Source organism: Phalangium opilio, unplaced genomic scaffold (genome assembly GCF_054372755.1).
Source record: "Phalangium opilio isolate 3A_F unplaced genomic scaffold, DU_Popi_V2 ptg000002l_1, whole genome shotgun sequence".
Classification (NCBI taxonomy): domain Eukaryota; kingdom Metazoa; phylum Arthropoda; class Arachnida; order Opiliones; family Phalangiidae; genus Phalangium; species Phalangium opilio.
This window is the reverse complement of record NW_028324144.1, coordinates 16932807-16939971: the sequence shown is the minus strand read 5'-3', so window position 1 is coordinate 16939971 and position 7165 is coordinate 16932807. Positions and strand designations below refer to the sequence as shown.

At 45.0% G+C, this 7165-nt stretch overlaps 2 non-coding genes across 2 annotated transcripts; one reads left to right on the top strand and one right to left on the bottom strand.

Annotated features, from left to right (window-relative positions):
* The first annotated feature begins 762 nt into the window (after positions 1-762).
* On the top strand, positions 763-835 carry TRNAS-GCU (transfer RNA serine (anticodon GCU)). Its single transcript has one exon. It is a non-coding gene; the product is annotated as a tRNA-Ser (tRNA).
* A 4302-nt stretch (positions 836-5137) lies between these two features.
* On the bottom strand, positions 5138-5210 carry TRNAS-GCU (transfer RNA serine (anticodon GCU)). Its single transcript has one exon. It is a non-coding gene; the product is annotated as a tRNA-Ser (tRNA).
* Between the last annotated feature and the right edge of the window lie 1955 nt (positions 5211-7165).

The window sequence follows — 7165 nt, the reverse complement described above, 5'->3', positions numbered from 1 at the left end:
AATTCCTGACAACATTTTATATTCTAAGCTTCCATGGCGCAATGCTTAGCTCGTTCGGCTGTTAACCGAAAGGTTGGTGTTTCGAGCCCATACGGGAGCGGTGCTGTGAGGTCTCAGATGTAACGTAAAATGTCAGAGTTTTTCCACAATACCTGACGAACATTTATTTTTTGGGCTTCCGTGGCTCAATGGTTATCACGTTCGGCTTTTTACCGAATGGTTGGTGGTTCGAGCCCACCCGTTAGCGGTGTTGTGAGATCTCAAATGTAACGTAAAAAGCCAAAGTGTTTCCACAATACCTGACGACCATTTAATTTTAGGGCTTCCGTGGCACAATGGTTAGCGCGTTCGGCTGTTAACCGAAAGGTTGGAGGTTCGAGACCATCCGGGAGCGGTGTTGCGAGGTCTAAGATGTAACGTAAAAAGTCAGAGTTTTTCCACAATACCTGACGAACACTTAATTTTTGGGCTTCCGTGGCTCAATGAAATTCGCGTTCGGCTTTTAACCGATAGTATGGTGGTTCAAGCCCATCCGGGAGCGGTGTTGTGAGATCTCAAATGTAACGTAAAAAGCTAAAGTTTTTCCACAATACCTGACGACCATTTAATTTTTGGGCTTCCGTGTCTCAATGAAATTCGCGTTCGGCTTTTAACCGATAGTTTGGTGGTTCAAGCCCATCCGGGAGCGGTATTGTTAGGTCTCAGATGTAACGTAAAAAGCCAAAGTTTTTCCACAATACCTGACGACCATTTAATTTTTGGGCTTCCGTGGCTCAATGGTTAGCACGTTCGGCTGCTAACCGAAAGGTTGGTGGTTCGAGCCCATCCGGGAGCGGTGTTGTGAAGTGTCAGCTGTAACCCAAAATATAAAGTTTTTCCACAGTACCTGACGACCATTTAATTTTTGGGCTTCCTTGGCGCAATGCTTAGCTTGTTCGGCTGTTATCCGAAAGATGTTATTTTATATCGTTTGGGTATTATTTGTGCGCCTTTTAATGAATGAGGCTTTTTCAACCCTTTTTCACACCGTTTATTTAAGCGAATGGTGTATAAAAAATATCGCACTAATTCTATGCCATTTGAGCACCATTTAATGGGGTATTCAATGGGGTTATTTTAAATAATTAAGGTATCATTTGCAAACCTTTTAAAGAATTATGCTTTATAAACCCATTTCTTCACCATTCGTTTAAGCTAATGGTGTTTTTAAAATATCGAACCATTTTCGTACTATTTCCGCACCTTGTCAAGGTGCACAAATAGTGCACATTGTTTTAACACCATTATGGCATAATTTAGACACCACAACTTTTTACAGTGTGGAGCAGGATACTACACTTAATGAAGATGATGATGATGATTGCTCTGACTCGCAGCCACTTTCAAAAATAGCCAAAACTAACATGGTAAGCACCTTAATTACTTGGCTCCAATTTTTCGTCGCCCTAAGTTTTTAGTATCATTGGACGGGAACAAATTGGACTATAACATACTCAAAGGACATCACCGTATCTCTAGAAGAACCTGAGTTATGGCATGTTTTTGAACATTTCGCTTAATTACTCGGCCCATGCTTGTGGTGTAAATAGTATGGTTGGATGGGCGGACAAATTGGACTATAACACACTCAAAGTTCATCCCTGTATCTCTTGTAGAACCAGAGGGTAAACGAGTGCAACAGGGTGGGTTAGCTAAACGAGTGCGACAGGGTGGGTTAGCTAAACGAGTGCGACAGGGTGGGTTAGCTAAACGAGTGCGACAGGGTGGGTTAGCTAAACGAGTGCGACAGGGTGGGTTAGCTAAACGAGTGCGACAGGTTGGGTTAGCTAAACGAGTGCGACAGGGTGGGTTAGGTAAACGAGTGCGACAGGGTGGGTTAGCTAAACGAGTGCGACAGGGTGGGTTAGCTAAACGAGTGCGACAGGGTGGGTTAGCTAAACGAGTGCGACAGGGTGGGTTAGCTAAACGAGTGCGACAGGGTGGGTTAGCTAAACGAGTGCGACAGGGTGGGTTAGCTAAACGAGTGCGACAGGGTGGGTTAGCTAAACGAGTGCGACAGGGTGGGTTAGCTAAACGAGTGCGACAGGGCGGGTTAGCTAAACGAGTGCGACAGGGCGGGATAGCTAAACGAGTGCGACAGGGTGGGTTAGCTAAACGAGTGCGACAGGGCGGATTAGCTAAACGAGTGCGACAGGGTGGGTTAGCTAAACGAGTGCGACAGGGTGGGTTAGCTAAACGAGTGCGACAGGGTGGGTTAGCTAAACGAGTGCGACAGGGTGGGTTAGCTAAACGAGTGCGACAGGGTGGGTTAGCTAAACGAGTGCGACAGGGTGGGTTAGCTAAACGAGTGCGATTATTATTATTAATTATATAAAATAACCCCATTGAATACCCCATTAAATGGTGCTCAAATGGCATAGAATTAGTGCGATATTTTTTATACACCATTCGTTTAAATAAACGGTGTGAAAAAGAGTTGAAAAAGCCTCATTCATTAAAAAGCGCACAAATAATACCCAAACGATATAAAATAACACCTTTCGGATAACAGCCGAACGTGCTAACCATTCAGCCACGGAGGCCCAAAAAAAAATGTTCGTCAGGTCTTTTGGAAAAACTTTGGCTTTTTACGTTACATTTGAGATCTCACAACACCGCTCCCGGGTGGGCTCGAACCACGAACCATTCGGTTAGCAGCCGAACGTGCTAACCATTCAGCCACGGAAGCCCAAAAATGAAATGTTCGTCAGGTATTTTGGAAAAACTCTGACTTTTTACATTACATCTGAGACCTCACAATACCGCTCCCGGATGGGCTTGAACCACCAAACTATCGGTTAAAAGCCGAACGCGAATTTCAATGAGCCACGGAAGCCCAAAAATTAAAAATTTTCCACTATACCTGACGAATATTTAATTTTGGGCTTCCGTGGCTCAATGAAATTCGCGTTCGGCTTTTAACCGATAGTTTGGTGGTTCAAGCACATCCGGGAGCGGTGTTGTGAGATCTCAAATGTAACGTAAAAAGCTAAAGTTTTTCCACAATACCTGACGACCATTTAATTTTTGGGCTTCCGTGGCTCATTGAAATTCGCGTTCGGCTTTTAACCGATAGTTTGGTGGTTCAAGCCCATCCGGGAGCGGTATTGTGAGGTCTCAGATGTAATGTAAAAAGTCAGAGTTTTTCCAAAATACCTGACGAACATTTCATTTTTGGGCTTCCGTGGCTGAATGGTTAGCACGTTCGGCTGCTAACCGAATGGTTCGTGGTTCGAGCCCACCCGGGAGCGGTGTTGTGAGATCTCAAATGTAACGTAAAAAGCCAAAGTTTTTCCAAAAGACCTGACGAACATTTTTTTTTGGGCCTCCGTGGCTGAATGGTTAGCACGTTCGGCTGTTATCCGAAAGGTGTTATTTTATATCGTTTGGGTATTATTTGTGCGCTTTTTAATGAATGAGGCTTTTTCAACTCTTTTTCACACCGTTTATTTAAACGAATGGTGTATAAAAAATATCGCACTAATTCTATGCCATTTGAGCACCATTTAATGGGGTATTCAATGGGGTTATTTTATATAATTAATAATAATAATCGCACTCGTTTAGCTAACCCACCCTGTCGCACTCGTTTAGCTAACCCACCCTGTCGCACTCGTTTAGCTAACCCACCCTGTCGCACTCGTTTAGCTAACCCACCCTGTCGCACTCGTTTAGCTAACCCACCCTGTCGCACTCGTTTAGCTAACCCACCCTGTCGCACTCGTTTAGCTAATCCGCCCTGTCGCACTCGTTTAGCTAACCCACCCTGTCGCACTCGTTTAGCTATCCCGCCCTGTCGCACTCGTTTAGCTAACCCGCCCTGTCGCACTCGTTTAGCTAACCCACCCTGTCGCACTCGTTTAGCTAACCCACCCTGTCGCACTCGTTTAGCTAACCCACCCTGTCGCACTCGTTTAGCTAACCCACCCTGTCGCACTCGTTTAGCTAACCCACCCTGTCGCACTCGTTTAGCTAACCCACCCTGTCGCACTCGTTTAGCTAACCCACCCTGTCGCACTCGTTTAGCTAACCCACCCTGTCGCACTCGTTTAGCTAACCCACCCTGTCGCACTCGTTTACCTAACCCACCCTGTCGCACTCGTTTAGCTAACCCAACCTGTCGCACTCGTTTAGCTAACCCACCCTGTCGCACTCGTTTAGCTAACCCACCCTGTCGCACTCGTTTAGCTAACCCACCCTGTCGCACTCGTTTAGCTAACCCACCCTGTCGCACTCGTTTAGCTAACCCACCCTGTTGCACTCGTTTACCCTCTGGTTCTACAAGAGATACAGGGATGAACTTTGAGTGTGTTATAGTCCAATTTGTCCGCCCATCCAACCATACTATTTACACCACAAGCATGGGCCGAGTAATTAAGCGAAATGTTCAAAAACATGCCATAACTCAGGTTCTTCTAGAGATACGGTGATGTCCTTTGAGTATGTTATAGTCCAATTTGTTCCCGTCCAATGATACTAAAAACTTAGGGCGACGAAAAATTGGAGCCAAGTAATTAAGGTGCTTACCATGTTAGTTTTGGCTATTTTTGAAAGTGGCTGCGAGTCAGAGCAATCATCATCATCATCTTCATTAAGTGTAGTATCCTGCTCCACACTGTAAAAAGTTGTGGTGTCTAAATTATGCCATAATGGTGTTAAAACAATGTGCACTATTTGTGCACCTTGACAAGGTGCGGAAATAGTACGAAAATGGTTCGATATTTTAAAAACACCATTAGCTTAAACGAATGGTGAAGAAATGGGTTTATAAAGCATAATTCTTTAAAAGGTTTGCAAATGATACCTTAATTATTTAAAATAACCCCATTGAATACCCCATTAAATGGTGCTCAAATGGCATAGAATTAGTGCGATATTTTTTATACACCATTCGCTTAAATAAACGGTGTGAAAAAGGGTTGAAAAAGCCTCATTCATTAAAAGGCGCACAAATAATACCCAAACGATATAAAATAACATCTTTCGGATAACAGCCGAACAAGCTAAGCATTGCGCCAAGGAAGCCCAAAAATTAAATGGTCGTCAGGTACTGTGGAAAAACTTTATATTTTGGGTTACAGCTGACACTTCACAACACCGCTCCCGGATGGGCTCGAACCACCAACCTTTCGGTTAGCAGCCGAACGTGCTAACCATTGAGCCACGGAAGCCCAAAAATTAAATGGTCGTCAGGTATTGTGGAAAAACTTTGGCTTTTTACGTTACATCTGAGACCTAACAATACCGCTCCCGGATGGGCTTGAACCACCAAACTATCGGTTAAAAGCCGAACGCGAATTTCATTGAGACACGGAAGCCCAAAAATTAAATGGTCGTCAGGTATTGTGGAAAAACTTTAGCTTTTTACGTTACATTTGAGATCTCACAACACCGCTCCCGGATGGGCTTGAACCACCATACTATCGGTTAAAAGCCGAACGCGAATTTCATTGAGCCACGGAAGCCCAAAAATTAAGTGTTCGTCAGGTATTGTGGAAAAACTCTGACTTTTTACGTTACATCTTAGACCTCGCAACACCGCTCCCGGATGGTCTCGAACCTCCAACCTTTCGGTTAACAGCCGAACGCGCTAACCATTGTGCCACGGAAGCCCTAAAATTAAATGGTCGTCAGGTATTGTGGAAACACTTTGGCTTTTTACGTTACATTTGAGATCTCACAACACCGCTAACGGGTGGGCTCGAACCACCAACCATTCGGTAAAAAGCCGAACGTGATAACCATTGAGCCACGGAAGCCCAAAAAATAAATGTTCGTCAGGTATTGTGGAAAAACTCTGACATTTTACGTTACATCTGAGACCTCACAGCACCGCTCCCGTATGGGCTCGAAACACCAACCTTTCGGTTAACAGCCGAACGAGCTAAGCATTGCGCCATGGAAGCTTAGAATATAAAATGTTGTCAGGAATTGTGGAAAAACTCTGACATTTTACGTTACATCTGAGACCTCACAGCACCGCTCCCGGATGGGCTCGAAACACCAACCTTTCGGTTAACAGCCGAACGCGCTAAGCATTGCGCCATGGAAGCTTAGAATATAAAATGTTGTCAAGAATTGTGGAAAAACTTTGACTTTTTACGTTACTTATAAAACTTAACACCAACGTTCCCGTTTGGGCTTGAGCCACCAACCTTTCGGATAACAGCCGAACGCGCTAACCATTGCGCCACGGAAGCCCACAAATTAAATGGTCGTCAGGTATTGTGGAAAAGTTTTGACTTTTTACGCTACATCTGAGACCCCACAACACCTCTCCCGGGTGGGCTAGTACCACCAACCTTTCGATTAACAGCTGAACGCGCTAACCATTGCGCCACGGAAGCCCAAAAATTCAATGTTCGACAGGTATTGTGGAAAAACTCTGACATTTTATGTTACATTTGAGACGTCACAACACCGCTCCCGGGAGACCTCAAACCACCAGTCTTTTGAATAGCAGCTGAACGCGCTAACCATTGCGCCACGGAAGCTCAATAATTAAATGGTCGTCAGGTATTGTGGAAAAACCTTGACTTTTTACGTCACATCTGAGACCTCACAACACCGCTCCCGAAAGGGCTCAAACCACCAGTCTTTTGAATAACAGCTGAACGCGCTAACCATTGCGCCCCGGAAGCCCAAAAATTAAATGGTCGTCAGGTATTGTGGAAAAACTTTGGCTTTCTACGTTACATTTGAGATCCCACAACACCGCTCCCGGGTGGGCTCGAACCACCAACCTATTGGCTAACAGCCGAACGCGCTAACCTTTGAGCCACGAAAGCTCAGAAATTAAATGGTTGTCACGTATTGTGGAAAAGTTTTGACTTTTTACGCTACATCTGAGACCCCACAACACCTCTCTCGGGTGGGCTCGAACCACCAACCTATTGGTTAACAGCCGAACGCGCTAACCATTGAGCCACGGAAGCCCAAAAATTAAATGGTCGTCAGGTATTGTGGAAAAACCTTGACTTTTTACGTAACATCTGAGACGTCACAACACCGCTCCCGGATGGGCTTGAACCACCAACCTTTCGGTTAACAGCCGAACGCGCTAACCATTGCGCCAAGGAAGCCCAAAAATTAAATGGTCGTCAGGTATTGTGGAAAAATTTGGCTT